Source organism: Myodes glareolus, chromosome X, assembly GCF_982192425.1.
Source record: "Myodes glareolus chromosome X, mMyoGla1.1, whole genome shotgun sequence".
NCBI lineage: Eukaryota > Metazoa > Chordata > Mammalia > Rodentia > Cricetidae > Myodes > Myodes glareolus.
The window spans coordinates 19,673,252-19,690,587 of record NC_142053.1 but is presented as its reverse complement, the minus strand read 5'-3'; the positions used below and the strand labels follow the sequence as shown (position 1 = coordinate 19,690,587).

Here is a 17,336-nt window from a genome sequence, read left to right as displayed (position 1 = left end):
AACAAAAAAATGGAAGATATCAGCAAATCCCTTAAAGAAAACCAAGAAAAAGAAATCAAACATATGAAAGATAACTATTCAAGACTTGAAAACTGAAATAGAGACAATAAAAAAACACAAGCCAAAGGAATTACCAAAAAAAAATGAGGAAATGATCAGGAACCACAAACGCAAGCATGAAGAGCAGAATACAAGAGATGGAAGAGAGAATCTTAAGCACTGAAGATACAATAGAGAAAATAGATTAGTCAATCAAAGAAAACATTAAATCTAACAAAAGCTTAACCCAAGATATCCAGGAAATATGGGACACCATAAAAAGGCCAAATCTTAGAATAATAGGTATAGAAGAAGGAGAAGTTCAACTCAAAAGCACAGGAAATATATTTAGCAAAATCATAGAAGAAATTTTTCCCAACCTAAAGAAAGGCGTGCCTATGAAGATACAAGAAGCTTACAGAACACCAAATAGACTGGATCCAAAAAAAAGTCCCCTTACCACACAATAATCAAAACACTAAGCATACAGAGTAAAAAAAAAAAATATTTGGAGCTACAAAGGAAAAAGGCCAAATAACATATAAAGGCAGACCTATCAGAATTACACCTGACATTTCATTGGAGACAATGAAAGCCAGAAGATGATGGTCAAGTGTTATGCAGACATTAACAAATCATGGATGCCAGCCCAGACTACTATACCCAGCAAAGCTTTCAATCGCCATAGAAGGACAAAACAAGATATCCCATGACAAAACTAGATTTCATCAAAACCTAGCCACAAACCCAGCCATACAGAAAATACTAAAAGGAAAACTCCAACCCAAAAATTGGCTACACCAACAAAAACACAGACAATTGATGGTCTCATAGCAGCAAATCCCAAAGAATGGAAAAATGCACAAATTAACATCACCAACAATGAATACAAAATTAAAAGGAGATAGCAATCACTGGTCATTAATATACCTTACTATAAATGGACTCAACTCACATATAAAAAGGCACAGGCTAACAGATTGGATATGAAAACAGAATCCATCCTTCTTCTGCATACAGGAAACACACCTTAACTTCAAAGACAGACATGGTCTCAGAGTAAAGGTTTGGGAAAAAAATATTTCAATCAAATGAACATAAGAAACAAGCAGGTGTAGCTATCCTAAAATCTAACAAAATAGATTTCAATATAAAATAACTCAAAAGAGACAAAGAAGGGCATTTCATATGAGTCATAAAAAGTCCATCAAGAGGAAACCTCAATACTGAACATCTGTGCCCAAATACAAGGATACCCTCATATGTAAAAGAAAAACTTCTAAAGCTTAAATCATACATTAAATCCTACACACTAATAGTGGAAGACTTCAACACTCCACTTTCACCACTGGACAGGTCAGTCAGACAAAAACTGAACAGTGAAATAAGGGAAATAACAGATGTTATGACACAAATGGACATAGCAGACATCTATAGAATATTCCATCCAAAGAGAAAAGAATATACCTTCTTCTCAGCACCTCATGAAACCTTCTCAAAAATTGATGACATACTCGGCAACAATACAAACCTCAACAAATACAAAAAAAATTGATAACCCAATGTATCTGATCAGATCATCATGGTTTAAAACTAGAAGTCAACAGCAATACTAATTCCAGAAAAGTCACAAACACATGGAAATTAAACAATTCTCACCTGAATCATCAATGGGTCAAGGAAGAAATAAAGAGAGAAATTAAAGACTTCCTAAAATTCAATGAAAATGACCACACAGCATACCCAAATTTATCTTACACAATAAAAACAATGTTAACAGGAAAATTTATAGCACTAAAGGCCTACATAAAGATGCTGAAAAAATCCCACACTAGTGAATTAACAGAATATTTTCAAACTTTAGAACAAAAAGAAGCAAACTCACCTAAGAGGACTAGAAGACAGAAATAATCAAGTTGAGAGATGAAATGATCAAAATAGAAACAAAGAAAATAATAAAAAGAATCAATGAGACAAAGAATTGATTCTTTGAGAATATCAACAAAATAGACAAACCCTTATTCAAAGTAAAAAAAAAAAAGGCAGAGAGAGAGAATATCCAAATTAACAAAATCAGAAATGAAAAGGGGGCATAACAACAGACACAGAGGAAATCCAGAGAATCATCAGGTCATATTTTGAAAACCTGTAGAAAGGAAATCGACAACTTTCTAGATAAATATCACTTACCAAAATTAAATCAAGACCAAATAAGCAAATTAAACAGATTTAGAACTGTTGAAGAAATAGAAATAGTCATCAAAAGTCTCCCAATCAAAGAAAGCCCAAGTCCATATGGTTTCAGCTCAGAATTCTACAAGACTTTCAAAGAACTAATATCAATACTCCTCAAATTATTTCACACAATAGGAACAGAAGGAACAATGCCAAATTCTTTTATGAGGCTACAATTACCATGATACCCAAACCACAGAAAGACATTACTAAGAAAGAGAATTACAGACCAATCTCACTCATGAACATCGATGCAAAAATACTCAATAAAATATTGGCAAATCGAATCCAAGAACACATCATAACCATCATCCAACAAGATCAAGTCGGCTTCATCCTGGAGAGGCAGGGATTGTTCAACATCTGAAAATCTGTCAAGGTAATCCACCATATAAAAAAAAATAAAAAATAAAAACCGGACTGGGACTAATGGAGCATGTAATCAAACTGGACTCTCTGAATGTGGCTGACAATGAGGGCTTACTGAGAAGCCAAGGACAATGGCACTGAGTTTTGATTGTACTGCATGGACTGGCCTTGTGGGAGCCTAATCTGTTTGGATGCACAACTTCCTAGACCTGGAGGGGCGGGGGGGAAGAACCTTGGACTTTCCACAGTGCAGGAAACCCTATTGCTTTTAGGAATAGAGAGGGAAGGGGAGAGGGAGTAGGGGGAGTGGGAAGGTATTGGGAGGAGGGGAGGAAGTGGAAATTTTTATAAATTAATTAATTTAAAAAACCCACATGATCATCTCATTAGATGTAGAAAAAGCTTTCAACAAAATACAACATCCCTTCATGATAAAGGTCTTGGAGAGAGCAGGGATACAAGGAACATACCTAAACATAAATAAGGCAATATACAGCAAGTCAACAACCAATATCAAACTAAATGGAGAGAAACTCCCAGCGATTCCACTGAAATCAGGAACAAGACAAGGTTGTCCACTCTCTCCATATCTATTCAATATAGTTCTTGAGGTCCTAACTAGAGCATTAAGACACCAAAAGGAGATCAATGGGGATACAAATCAGAAAAGAAGAAGTCAAACTCTCACTGATTCGTGATAATATGATAGTTTACATAAGTGATCCCAATAATTCTACCAAGGAACTTCTACAACTCATAAACACTTTCAGTTATGTAGCAGGATACAAGATTAACTCAAAAAATCAGACAAGGGAGGAGGAAAGATGAGGTAGGGGGCAATAAAAGGAAGAAGAAGGGAATAAGAAGTAGAAGTGAGGGAAGTGTGAAGAGGAGGGAGGAGAAGGGAAGAGGCAAACATAGAGAAGTAGGAAGAAAAGGCAATAGGGAAGAAGTGAGAATAATTTGGAGGGGAGAGGAAAAAGGAGGATGCAGGGAAGAGGGAATTGGACAAAGGAGGAAAGGAAGAAATGGGAGAAATGCAGGCAAAGGAGTGACCAGAGAGGAGGAAAGAGTATGAAGGAGGGGGTAGAGAGTGGTGGGTCTACATTCCATCTGCCAGCACACACATATCCCCAAGTCCCTGGGCTCCACCATCTTGTTCCAATCACCCCACCATGCCCCTGATGTCCTACTCCCTCTGCAGTATCACAGGGTCCCACAAACACAGGGGCCAGACCCACGTTTTTGTGTGAATAGACAACTATGTGCTCATGAGATGCTGAAGAGCTCTATTCCTGGGGACTGGATGGTCACTTAACCATGGGCAAACACTATTGCTCCTCACAACATTCATTTATTAAAATTAATAATGTGAATTTGTCCTTCTTAACTGCAGTTGGAGAGTGTGCTATGATTAAAACGCTTACAGTCTAGCATGGGAAGATGGGTCACAGGCAAATAAAAATGTAACAATTGAGTAAGTGTGGGAGGTTAAAAATGCTGTGGGCAAATGAATACCACAGGCCTGATGAGGAGATTTCAAATGGAACCCAAGCAGCAGCTGGCCGTGGGGCCTCCAGTCAAGTGCTTTGTCCTATATGTTAGTTATGGGACAGAGCAGCCCCACTGGCAGCAGAGGGTCCACTGCTGGTCTCAGGAGTCAGGGAATTTCAGATCAGGTCATATGTTGATATTGCCTCCATCAAGAGGCAGCTTGAGCATCTGTTCCAATGGATAAAGTCCCTTCACACTGAGTGAAGGCTCCCTGGAGACAGATCTAAGCAGCATAGTGGCCAGAAAATTCACATTCACATGTAACATTTTCTTGAGAATCCCTAACATAAGTGTTTGCATTAAATGAGGACCTCTACGTCTTATAGAAATAACTTGCAGAGGGATTCCCAGGGCCCTCGCCCTACAGCACCTTCACTGGTCTCATGGAGATGGCTCTCCAGCTGTAGTTGGGCCGGAAGCTCTGCACCATCACTGCATTGACAACATCGCCGACAAGAGGGGTGTAGCCCAGAGGGCATTTCAGTGAGTTCAGGGTGAAGAAGATGGAGTGATTGAGCACTCCTTGTCGTCTGTGGATACTAGTCACGCGGGCCTGTCAGGAGAAAGTGTGGCAGTGAGTGCCAGAAGCCCTAATCCCTGGGAGATCTCTGTCCCTCCACGCTCTGGCTCTAAACACTTGCTGACTCCACTGTGCCACCGTGTCCTGTTCTGCCTGCTACACTGCCAACACTGGGGTCCGTGTCACCCACCCCCTTCCCCAGATCCAACCTCACACCAATTAGAGAGGAGACTCTGTTGGTGGCTCGGTCCTGCTGGGGAGAGACTATGTCCTGAGGAATAGTGGCCATTAGCCCCTGCGGTTAATGTGGGTAGGCCAAGAATTGACCGTAAAGGAAAACAGCATGAAGTGGACTATTGCCACCTCTTAACCCCGACACTCTTCAGGCTCATGATTTCATCTGTATGTTGGCGGACTCTCATTTGCAGGCTAGTTGAACCACACCCCAGTCACAGCCCCACTTTGCATTCCCACCTTCCCAGCAGTGCTCTCTGGACTGCTCATTTTTCTCCTGTTGTTTTTAGAATATCCCACATATCAGTCCACGTGACAAGCTCGGAATTGAAGTATTGCATGTGTGACCTCTAATGTCTTTAGTTACTTCTTTACAAAGTCCTACCATTTAAATAAATAGGTCAAAGAGACATTCTTCATATGTCCATAGTTCCCAACACACCCAACAGAGAGCTAGTCACAAATACCACCATAGGAGGCTTTAAAACAAGCCAACAATATAGAAAAGCCATTACCTCTTGCAGGTGCCTACGCTTTGTGGCCTTCAATGACTGTACTATGATCTTTGAGGATCCTTGCTCCACAGAATACTCAATGTCTAACCAGTCCCCTTCACACGGTGTAAAACCTAAGATAGCTAAGAGAAAATTAAGTTTAGAATTCTGCCAACTATCTCCAGTCTCAACTTTAGAAGACTCTGAATAAATGTGATTACAGTTTAATGTTGGTCAAGTAAATTTTACTGTTACGTTGACTTTTAACACCATGATCAAGTGAGTGGTTGGTGTAAAGTGCAGGCGGCTTAGAAATCTTCCAGCCAGAATAGAAAGAGATAATTCTTTGTTGTTTGTTTGGTTTTTGGTTGGTTTTTTGAGACAGGGTCTCTCTGCCTTGACTGTTCTGGAACTCCCTTTGTAGACGAGACTGGTCATGAACAAGCAGAGTTCTGCCTGCCTCTGCTTCAAGAGTGCCGGGATTAAAGACATTTGCCACCACTACTAGGCTCAGAAACTGATTGTTTCTAGACGCTGGTTTTGCTCTATTCCCTTAGCCGAATCAAGTGGACAAATGGACAATGACATCACAGTCTGTTTCATTGGGAACACAGGAGAATTTACTGCTTAATTGGTCACATCCAAAGTCCTCTCTTTGAGACAGGGTCTCATGTGTTCCAGACTGTCTTCAAACTAATTCTCCCTTTCTCCCCTCTCTCTTTCGCTCCTTCCCTCTCTGTGTATCCTTCTCTTCCTTTCTCCACCTCTTACCTATCCCTCTCTGCTTCCCACTCTCTCTTTTGCTCTTTACTTTTCTCTATCCTATCCTTTCTCTATCCCTCTCCATCCTTATCTCTCCTCTCCTGTCTCTCCTTTCCTCTATCTCCCCTCTCTTGTGTTCTATCTCCCTCCAATCACCCTCTTTCAGACTCTCTTCATCTCTCTTTCACTCACCTGCCCTCCCTCCCTAACTGCTTCTATCTCTATTATTTTCACTCTTTCTCTGTCTTCTTCTTTTCCTCCATCATCATCTCTGCTTTCCTTCTTCTTTATGTCCCTCCCTTTCCTGTCACTTCTCTCCTTTCTTCCTCACTGTCTCTCCTCCTCCTTTCCTTAATCTCTCTCCCTCCTCAAGCATTCTCTCATTCCTCTTTAATTCTTCATCCTTCTGTCTCCCTGCCTGATTCCCTCTCTCCCTCACTCCTCTCCCACCTTCCTCCATATCTCTCCCTCTCTTTACATCTCTCCCCCTCTCCTTCCCTCCACACTCTCTCCCTCTTTCCCCTTCTGTCTCTTTTTCTCTTTCTCCCTCTATCCCTCTCCTTTCCCTGCCCTTTCATCTCTCTCTCCTACCTCTCCGTTCATCTCTTTCCTCTCCCTCCATCTCTCCCCTTCCTCCCTCACCTCTCCTACTCCCCTCCCTTCCTCCACTTTTCCCTCCTCTCTCCTTCCCTCTATCTCTCTTCCTCCTTGTCTCTCATTTTTCTCTCTTGCCCTCCTCTCACCCACTCTATGTCCTTCTGCCCCTACTTCTCCCTCCCACCCACTTCCTCTCTGTGGACTCCTCTCTTTGTCCCTGCATCCCCTCCTCCTATCTCTCTCTATCCCTGTCTCTCTCCCTCCCTCCATATCTCACCTCTACCTCTATCTCTCTCCCTTAATCTCTCCTCTGCCCCTTCCTCTCTTTCTCTTCCCTCCATGTTTCTCTGTGTCTTTTTCTCTCTTCCTCTATCACTTTTCTGTGTTGGTTTCTCTCATCGTTCTTCTTCTCTCACGTCTCTGTGTCTGTTTCTCTCGTCTTTCTTTCTTTCCCTCTGTCTCCCTCCCTCTCACTCCATCCATCTCTCTCTCTCATTCTGCCTCCTTTTTTCTCTACCTCCTTCTTCTCTACCCTTCTCTCTCATTTCCTCTCTCCCCATTTCCCTCTTTCTCCTTCTCCCTTTACCTCCTTTTCTGTCTCTCCATTTCTCCCACCCTCCCTTTTCCTCTGTCTCCTCCTCTACCCCTTTCTCTTTCCTTCTCCCTACTTCCCTCCCTCCCATGCTCTCTTTTCTTCCTTCTCTTTCCCACTCCCTCTTCCTGTCTCTCTCTACCTCTCTCCCGTGACTCCTCCCCTCACTCTCTCCCTTTATCTATTTCTCTCTCTTCTCTACTCCCCTCTTTACCTCCATTTTTCCCTTTGTCTCCTTCCTCTCTATCTCCCCCTCTCATTCCCTCCATCCCTATCTCCCTTCTCTCTTCCTTTCTCTTCCTCCATCTATCTCCCCCATACTCTTCTCTCCCCTGCCTCCTTCACTTGCTCCCTCCCTCTTTCCTCTATCATTCTCTCACTCTCTCCTCACTCCCTCATCTCCCACTCCTTACATCCTCTCTCTTCTCTTCTTCCCTCTGCCCCTTCCTCTCTGTCTTTCCCTTTCTGTCTCCCTCTCTCAGTCCCTCTCTGTATATGCCTCTCACTATTTCCCCTGTCTATTCTTCTTTCCTCTCTCCATCTTTCTCTCTCTCTCCTGTCTCGCTCTGCCTCCTCCTCTCTTGCTTTCTTCCTTCTCTTTTTGTATCCATAAGCATATCTGTCTCTATGCCTCTCTGCCTCTCTCACCCCTCTTCACATATACGCAGGAATGTCAAGAACCAGACTCAGGTTTTCCGCCGGAGAACTATGTGCTCTTAACCCCCTGCTTCATCTTTCTGGCCACAGCAGGTCTTAGTGTTTTTAAAAATACTTTCTCTGTGGCTCATAACCACCTATAGCTCAGAAGGGATCTGATACTTGCTTCTGAACTCTGTAGGCAACTGTATTCATGTACACAGACCAAAACACACACACACACACACACACACACACACACACACACACACACACAGCAAATCTAAAATTAAGTAAGCCTTAAAAGTATAAAGGTTTGTATGCATTTGTAATAGTTTTGTTATCAGAATTACATACTTACCTGAGTGAAAGATGCGTCCATGTTTTATCTCTGCATTCAACTAAATGAGCACCTAGTGAATGACAGTGTAAATGTTTACAAACATTACCTGTTCGTACCTGCATTGCACTTGACTTTCGGTGACCAAGATCCACCACAAATGACGAAGAGCCCCTGAATTCATCAGAGTCTGCTGCAGCCAAACCAAAGTCTGCACTAAAACTCAAAATGTTAAATGTGACAGAGCTTTAAAATAAAAACTGAACCTTTAGAAATGCTGTCCAGGTAGAAGTAGTATTTATCAGCTAGGTGGATGATTTCTTTCTTCACATCAGAAACCTGCGCAGTTAATACTTGGATCTTGGAGTATGGTTCTGTAGGCCTATCATCTTCGAAGAGAACACATACCTACAAGATGAGGAAGGAAGCAGCAATAAAAACATGATCAGAAATCAAAATGGAAACCTATATGTCTAAACCACTGCCCGTGGAAGGATTGAGCTAGGAAAGGCCAAGAGAGAATGGAAAATTCCGGATTTAAGATGTTCTCCTTTGTTGTAAACAGTTTGGCTCATTGGGAAGCCTTTCTCCACTGGGCTCTTTCCATCTGTCAACACCAACTCCATGGTTATTTCCCTCAAATTGACGTTCCTAGAGCAGTGAAGTACCAGGCACTGATCTGTTCACTAGCACCCTGGTAGTCCCCAGGCTGACGATCCACTGCCCCATAGACCTGTCTGTGCCCAGATGCCAAAAAACTTCATAGTCATAGTGTCCAATGAACCTACCGAGAAGCCTCATGTCCAGGACGCATTATTACCATTCCAATTCCCTTAACACAACAGGGAATGCAAACAGATTCGGTGGTTCATGAGGACCACAGAGGTGGTCTTTCAGTTCAGCAGAGGCACAAGTGGTATTCCACTTTGTGGGAAGGCACAACAGTGAGATATGGATTCTCTTTATGTGTGAATCTTTATGTGTGGCTGAATCCAGTCTTGCTAAATGTTCAGATGTAACTAAACTGTGATAAGGAAAAGGACCATATTGCATGGGTGAATTAGGAAGCAGTGCAAGACTCTCTGTGTATTCTTACTGAACATGTGGACAAGAAGAGCTACACTGAACATTGAATGTCAAAAATTCAAGAGGTGGCAATGTCACAATGACCCAGGAAACCTTATATGTTCCTTTTCTTAAGAGTCCCAAATTGCTTGCTATGCAAACAGTAACAATATGCCTGATTGATAAGTGGGGCTGTCAGAGAACAAAAATAGATGCATTCTCCCGAAGACTTCCACCAGCTCCCAAGAAAATTACCAGACTGCTTTTCCCTTCTAAGACTTGCAAGGTCTTGGATGTTCAGGGCCCTTCCTTGCACATACTGAGAAATGGGCAGCCTGGTGGTAGGAGGATCAATTCGTGCAGCAATGTTAGTAGACAATTTCATCATATCTCTATTATGTGCTATAGTTTTGTGACTCTATGAGCCGTAAAACTCATGAATCTCACACCACAGATGGCAGAGCCCAGTGGGTTGTCAGTGCTACCTGAGTAAGTGTTTTCTGAAAGAGGAACACACATTTCATTTGAGAAAGCCTACCACTTTTGAAAATGCATCCGAGAAAACATAGATTTTACCTGAGAAAGCAGTGGCAAGATGGTGCTGTGTCTATGGCTTATCACTGTTGAGGCTTCTGTTTGAACACTGGGACAACACAGAATTTTACGGGGTAGAATATGGAACTCAGGGGTGGGTATGGTGGCACGTACATCATGGCCCACTGGTTAAGGGTGCAGGATTCCAGGAGGATGAGGACACCTGGGCAGTAGAGTGACACCCTCCACCGCTCCTTGCTTGTTCTCTCTCTCACTCTCTTGCTCCCTTTCTCTCTCTTCCTCTCCCTTTCTCTCTCCTCTTCCTCCCCCTCTATCCTTCTCTCTCTCTCTCTCTCTCTCTCTCTCTCTCTCTCTCTCTCTCTCTCTGATACACACACACACACACACAGAGAGAGAGAGAGAGAGAGAGAGAGAGAGAGAGAGAGAGGAAAAGAAGAATCTTCAACTACAGGGGACATTGATTTCATGCCAAGCACTATACAAGCACTGGAGAGGTTAGTTTAAAAGACAATGGCAAGGTTGAAAGACCCATAGGAAAAGTCTTCCCAAACCTATACAAAGCTTACTTCGGTTGCTTTCAAGTCATGTGAGAGTGGGTCTTCCTCCACAAATGCAAGGACATTATCTTCAATTTGCAGAGATAAATGGCCGATCACAACATCAGTGCTGAAGAAGACACAATGCTCAATCCAGCCATAATCATTCCCACAGGCAGTTACAATACCCTTCACAATCTTGGTATTGGGTTCATCTGTGAATGGGAACATGGCAAGAGCCATGAATTAATCTGAGAAGCAATAACCCAAAATTCCTCCCCACAGATGATACGGTACACAAACAAGTCCTTCTGCTAACAGTGTACTTCTGGTAGGAGGAGCCCATGCAAGGGACTGGAAGCAAATGGGGGAACTCTGCAGGATTCTGGAGGCAGAATATACAGGTTCAAATCCTGATGTGCCATGCTTTGCACAGGAGGACCCTGGTTAAGGGCATGAGTTGAGACCCAGATAGCCTTGGTTATGACCACTGTGTCCTTAAATGATGGTCTGTGTAGCCCCAAGTATATTTCATGCCCTCTGACAATGTTAGGAAATTATGTCTCCTGATTTCTGGGGTGCACATCAAAAGGCACAAAAATGTCAACCCCAACTATTGTGAGTGTCGTGTACACCTTAGGATTCAAAACCTGTGTGTGGACAATGTTTCAAGTACAATAGTTGCTGTAAAGTGTTGTCTAATACAGTGAGGGACAGCTATGGAGATTTTACAGAATCATCAAAAGCAGGCCTATGGGCACAGTCTGTAAAGAATGACAGAGAAGTATCAAAAGGTCAAGGCTTTCCTAAGCCACAAATCAAGCCCCCTGGCCATCCTGGACAACACAGGGAGTCCTTGAGTCAAAATTCCAGTGTGAGGCAAGGACCGTGTGTTCTGCCCAGGTGTGTAATGACTGCCTATCATGCAGTGGACTTTGGATTCCACTGCCAGCACTACGTCCAGATAATGCCGGGAATGGATTTGGTTTCATGAGACCAAGGTTCACACCGTGGCCCTAGACAGGCCCGAGACTCAGTCATTATGCAGCTTAGGTTGGCATCAAACTTCTGACGCTCCTGCCATCCCAAAAAAAAATTGCTGTAGGATTGACATGGCAAGACTGGGGCTTCTCTTGAAGGATCGCTCATGAATATTAACCACATGCCCGGCAAATCGAAACACCAGATCAAGTTAGAATGACTTAATAGCTTGGACACCATAAACCCCTGACAACTTTCTTACACTGCCCTAGGTTCCCACCCACCCACAGGCCTTCACCTACCCTGCTTGAGTGCTCACTAAAAGTGAGATTCGAGTTGCAGGGAACAAAGTGAGCATCATACAATTGTGACCCCTGCTCTCCCAGGCTTGGCAAAGAACAGGGACTGACTCCCTTCTTGCCTCAAATACGAGCAGGGATCGGAAAGACACCAAGACCGATGCTGAATCACGCTCAAATGTGGGTGCTTTGCTGCTCCCAGAAGTATAAGAAAGGCTCTAAGGAAAATTTTGTGTCCTAGCTAGTGTAAATGGGTCAAAATTCTTCCCGCATTGGCCCACCAAGCGAATTTGACAAGTGGACACGGTCCCACTGAGGACAGGTGCAGGCCTCTATGATCTTTTGTAGCCTGTGCTCACAGCTAAGGACAGCCTCTCTGGAGTGTCTCCTGCAGTGAAGTCTAGGGCACTGTGTGCCCGGGGACTACCTTCCAGTTGTGCCTGGTCTCTTTTGACAGATTCAATCTTCCACTGAAATAAGTACACTACACCACGCAACAGCCTGAATAACCGCCTGATGCAGCAGTAGGAACAGCCACTGCAATAGCAGCATGAATGCCTGGATATCGTGACCCGCATGTGGTCACCTCCTGATCTTCTGCCTCACTCCTGGGAGACAGTACCACATGGCGACTGGTCAGTCCTCAGGGCAGTTAGGCTCCTCCTACCACCCCAGCATCTCTGCAGAAGGTAGTCCACAGCCTCTCCTGAGGAGCTGGTAACCAGTGGGCATTGTTCCACCCACCAACCAATGAGAGCGCTCCATGTGCTCACAATACCCACGTGCCTATTGGCCAATGGCAGGCGCTGAGAGGAGCACCATGAGCCTCTTAAGCTTTATGCCCCTGCCATAGGTCGATCATGGAAATGCATTGCCCTGTGAAACCTGGGCTATTCAAAGAATGGTTGGAAAGATATTGTTTCAGTGTTTCCTGAGAATACTAAGTTCTGGCTTAGGCGCTGGGACAGAAAGGCGTTCCTGGGTGTACAAGCGAATTCAGGGTGCACTCAACAGAAAGCCGGGCGACTAAGTGGTTAGACAGTGTTTAACAGCAGCTGTGGTGGCCGCTGTAGTAATGGGGTTCATGCGACTAAGCCACAGTTTGGCAAGGTTCTCGAAGTGGTGTGGCTCCTGGAAGTATTTCACTTCAGAGTCCCGCAGGGTGCCTGGGGTCCTGTGAGTAGGTGCACCTGAGCCATGTTCAACACCTGCCATCTCTGCTCAGCTCCTCTGATGGAAACCAGTCATGCATTATCACAGAAGCCCTAATTTTCATTGCTCCCACCCGGTCACCATCAGCCTTGCTATGCCAAAAGTCTGATGTAAGGATTACCTTTCCTCGTTTGTTTAGCAAGTCCCTGTGGGCCACAGACGCAGCTCTATCATGAAATTTGTGAATAAAATAGGCAATTGTCTTTGCCCTGTGGCTTAATTTTCTTGGAGCCTGAGGAAACCACAACCGACCCAAAGGGTGACATAAAGAAGTAAATGCCCACAGTGGTAAGTCCTCAACAAGAAAGCTAACGCATAAATGCCCTTTGGAAATGAGGTTTACTGTAACAAAGGGACTTCAAGGATGCACTTGAGCCTCGTGATGGAGGAGAGATTTAGAGAGAAGAAAATGCGGTACATGGAGAGTGATATGTGAAGGGAGGCTTTCTCTTTAGATTCCAGACATTGGTTCATTAAAAGTGAGAATAAGATTACCCTTTACTTAACAGCTAATATCCATTTATAAGTGAGCACATGGCAAGTTTGTCTTTCTGGGTCCGGGTTACCTCACTCAGGATGATTTTTCTTCCTATTTGCCTGTAAATTTCAAGATGCCAATGCTTTTTACAGCTGAGTAATACTCTATCGTGTAAATGTACCACATTTTCTTTACCTGCTCTTCAGTTGAGGGGCATCTACATTGTTCCAGGTTCTGGCTATTATGAATAATGCTGCTATGAACACAGTTCAGCAAGTGTCCTTGTGGTAAGATTGAGCATCCTTTGGGTATATTCTCAAGAGTGGTATAGCTGGGTCCTGTGGTAGAGTGATCCTGCTCAGTTTTCTGAGAAACCGCCACACTGCCTTCCAAAGTAGCTGTACAAATTTGTACTCACACCACAAATGGGGGGTTGCTCCTCTTGGTCCCCATCCCCTTCAGCCTGAGCTGTCACTTGTGTTTTCTACCTGAGCGACCCTGATAGGTATAAATTGGAATCTGAAGGTCGTGTTGATTTGCATTTCTTTGATGGCTAAAGTCATTAAACATTTCTTTAAGTGTTTCTCGGCCATTTGGTATTAGCAGTAAAGTAAAGGGTAAGCATGCTACAAACCACACACCCAGACAGGCTGAATGAGAAGAAAAGCTCAAGGGGGGGGGAATGTATGAAACTCCCTGGGAATGGGAAATAAAATATATTTCCTGGTTGTCCGGGGCGCGAAGGCATGGGACCAGGAGGGATCAGGTTGGAGGATGGAGGGAGACAGTACTGGGAGAGACAACTGTAACTGGGGAGCATTTTGGGGGGTGAGATCGACACCTACTGCAATGGAATCCCCAGGAATCTCCTAGGGTGATACTGGGGAAGAGTTCTTGTAGTGGGGATATGGAACCTGAACTGGCCTTCTTCTGTAGCCAGGCAAGGCTTCCAGTGGAGCAATTAGGACACCAACCTAGCTGCACAGGCCTCCCAGATCAACAGGGCCCCCGGCAACAGCACATCCCTCAGACACCAACAGGACCCCAGATGGTGGCGCAGACCCAGGAATCCGCATGGGCTCTGTGGCAACACGAGCCTCAGAAATCAACACAGATCCTGACTGCTAGAGGGACACAGAACTTCTGGGAGTGGCCAACCTATGACTGGTCCAACTTGAGACCCATGAGACATAAGGTAGCCCATCCATCACACTCCCTGGAGGGGCAGGAACCAGAGGCGGGTTAGACCAGAAACCAACGAGAGAAACAAACATGACCAGCAAAAGAGAGAGAGACGCAGAGACAGAGACAGAGACAGAGACAGAGAGAGACAGAGACAGACAGACAGACAGACACACACACACACACACACACACAGAGACAGACAGACAAAGAGAGAGACAGACAGCGAGAGAGGTCAATGAAATTGCTGCTGGACTCAGACTGAAGCCTGGCATAGTCATCATCAGAGAGGCTTCATTCAGCAACTGATGGGTGCAGATGCGGAGATACACAGCCAAGTCCTGGGCCAAGTCAGAAATCCTATGAAAGAGAAAGAGGAAGGACTGTTTGAGTCAGAGACCTCAAGGACAACAAAAGAAAAGGCCTCGGGATCAACTAATCTCTGCTCACAGGGGCTGACAGAGACTGAACCGACAACCAGGGAGCCTGCATGGAGCTGATGTAGGCACTCTGCCTATGTTATGGCTGTGTAGCTGGCTCTTATTGCAGGACGCCTAACAGAGGGAACTGGGGCTGTTTCTGACTCTTTTGGCTGCTTCTGGGACCCTTTCCCTCCTCCTGGGTGGCCTCACCCAGTCTTAATATGAGGGGAATGTGCCTAGGCTTGTTGTAACTTGATATGCCACCTTTGGCTGACATCCCTGAGATCCCTGTCATTTTCTGAAGGGAAACAGGAGGAGGAGTGGATCTGGACAGAGGGGAGGGGGGAAGTGGGAGGAGGGGAGAGGGGAAAGTGCGGGCAAGATGTAAGATATGAGAGGAGACACACTAAACTAGAGAAAAAGAGCGCGAATAAGCTGGGCATGGCGGCAAATGCCTTTCATTCTGGCATTCGGAAAGACAGAACAGGAAGATCGCTATGAGTTTGACACCAGTGTGGTCTCCATACTGAATTCCAGGCTAGCCAAGGCTACATTGTGGGATACTGTCTCAGAAATCAGAGAAAAAGGCTGACTATTAGAAGGAACTGGGGAGAACAAGAGAGATGGCAGGGGAGGGGAGCAGCCAGAGGAGCCCTTTATTTAGCAGGTTCCATCTCCAGACTGAATCCACTAGCAGTCTCTGGGAGGAAGCTCAGACTAGTCACTAGAGGAAACTCAAGGTCTGAACTTATAAGCAACTAACAGTGACAAGAAAAGTACTAAATCATGTGATTTAGTTCAGCATTGCTTATGTGACAGGAAGTATGGGGAAATGAGGTTCCGTGTGTTGACAGCTCTCAAGTCTCACGACATGCTGCTTTTTTCTTTTAATTTAGCACCATTTCTTTACTGAATCTTTGGTAATTTAACATCGCAACCTCCCCCCCCATTCTGCACATCTCCCAGTCCCTCCACATCCTCCCTTCCGCCCTGCAGTAGCCCCTCACGTTGACTTGCAAATGCTCATTGCAGTGAGTCACTGGTGTGGTTCAAGGGCTCTGGTTTCTGGAACACCGTCATCCCTGGATGATTGCTGAAACTCCCCTGGGATATCTCTTGACTGCCCCGAGTCATGGAGATATTGCTATTATCATTCCACAGCACCGGTCCCTTCACAAGCTGCAGCATGTCCTAGATGGGGGCAGCTGTAGGGTGGGCCAACCCAAGGGCCAGCTGTGGGCCTGGGTGGTAGTTGAGCTGGTCAGTCCAGGTCCTCAGGCCACTCCCCTCAGGCCAGGGGTGGAGCCAGCTCCCCTATGCTCATGCCATCAAGGTCAGCTCACAGATGGTGACAGGTGGGGCCATCTCTCCTGCGTGGGGGTGCAGCTTTTCCATGAGGGCTGTGGCCAGTTCTCTTATTGGAACAGCCAGCGAGGAGTAGGGACAGCTATCCCAGGGCCAGAAAAGGGCAGAGCTGGCTCAGCATGGCCCTCTGATTCCATGAAGCAAGGTTCTCATGGTCCCTGAGGTCACACGGGTTACAGACATCAACACAGACCCCAGCTGCAACAGGATCATGGAACCAGACATAGTCCTGATCAGCAGTTTGGTCCTGGATGTCACCATGGCCCCAGGTGGCAGCGCAGGCTACTCAGATCAGGATGGCTCTGGTGGCTGCCTGCCACTGTCCCCAACACCAACAAGGCCACATGTCCCTGATCCTGGACTTCCATGTAGCCTTTGGTGACAACCCAGACGCTGACTATGGCAAGACCACAGACCTAGACATCCAGACATGGTCTTGCCAGCATCTGGGTCTGGATGTCACCATGGCCCCAGATGGCAGTGCTGGCTACTCAGATCAGGATGGCTCTGGTGGCTGCATGTCCCCACCCACAACACCTAAAAGGCCACAAGGATCACACATGGCCCTGATCCTAGACTTCCATGTAGCCTTTGGTGACAACACAGACCCTGGCTATGGCAAGACCATGAACCTAAACATCCAGACATGGTCCTTGCCCACATCTGGGTCTGGAAGTCACCATGGCCCCAGGGGGCAATGAAGGGCACTCAGATCAGCAGGGCCTCAGTGTCAGCGTGGCCCTTGGACACTAATAAGGTCCTAGATCTTGGGAATCCACATGGTCATAGACAGTAACAGGAACCTCTGACATCCCTGGCTGCAATAGGATCCTAGAACCAGACATGTTCCTCAGTGGGAGCTCGGGTCT

At 45.3% G+C, this 17,336-nt stretch overlaps 1 pseudogene; it reads right to left on the bottom strand.

Moving 5' to 3' along the window:
- Positions 1-4,510: 4,510 nt before the first annotated feature.
- LOC125415368 (cancer/testis antigen 55-like) lies at positions 4,511-12,519 on the bottom strand (annotated as a pseudogene).
- Positions 12,520-17,336: the final 4,817 nt, after the last annotated feature.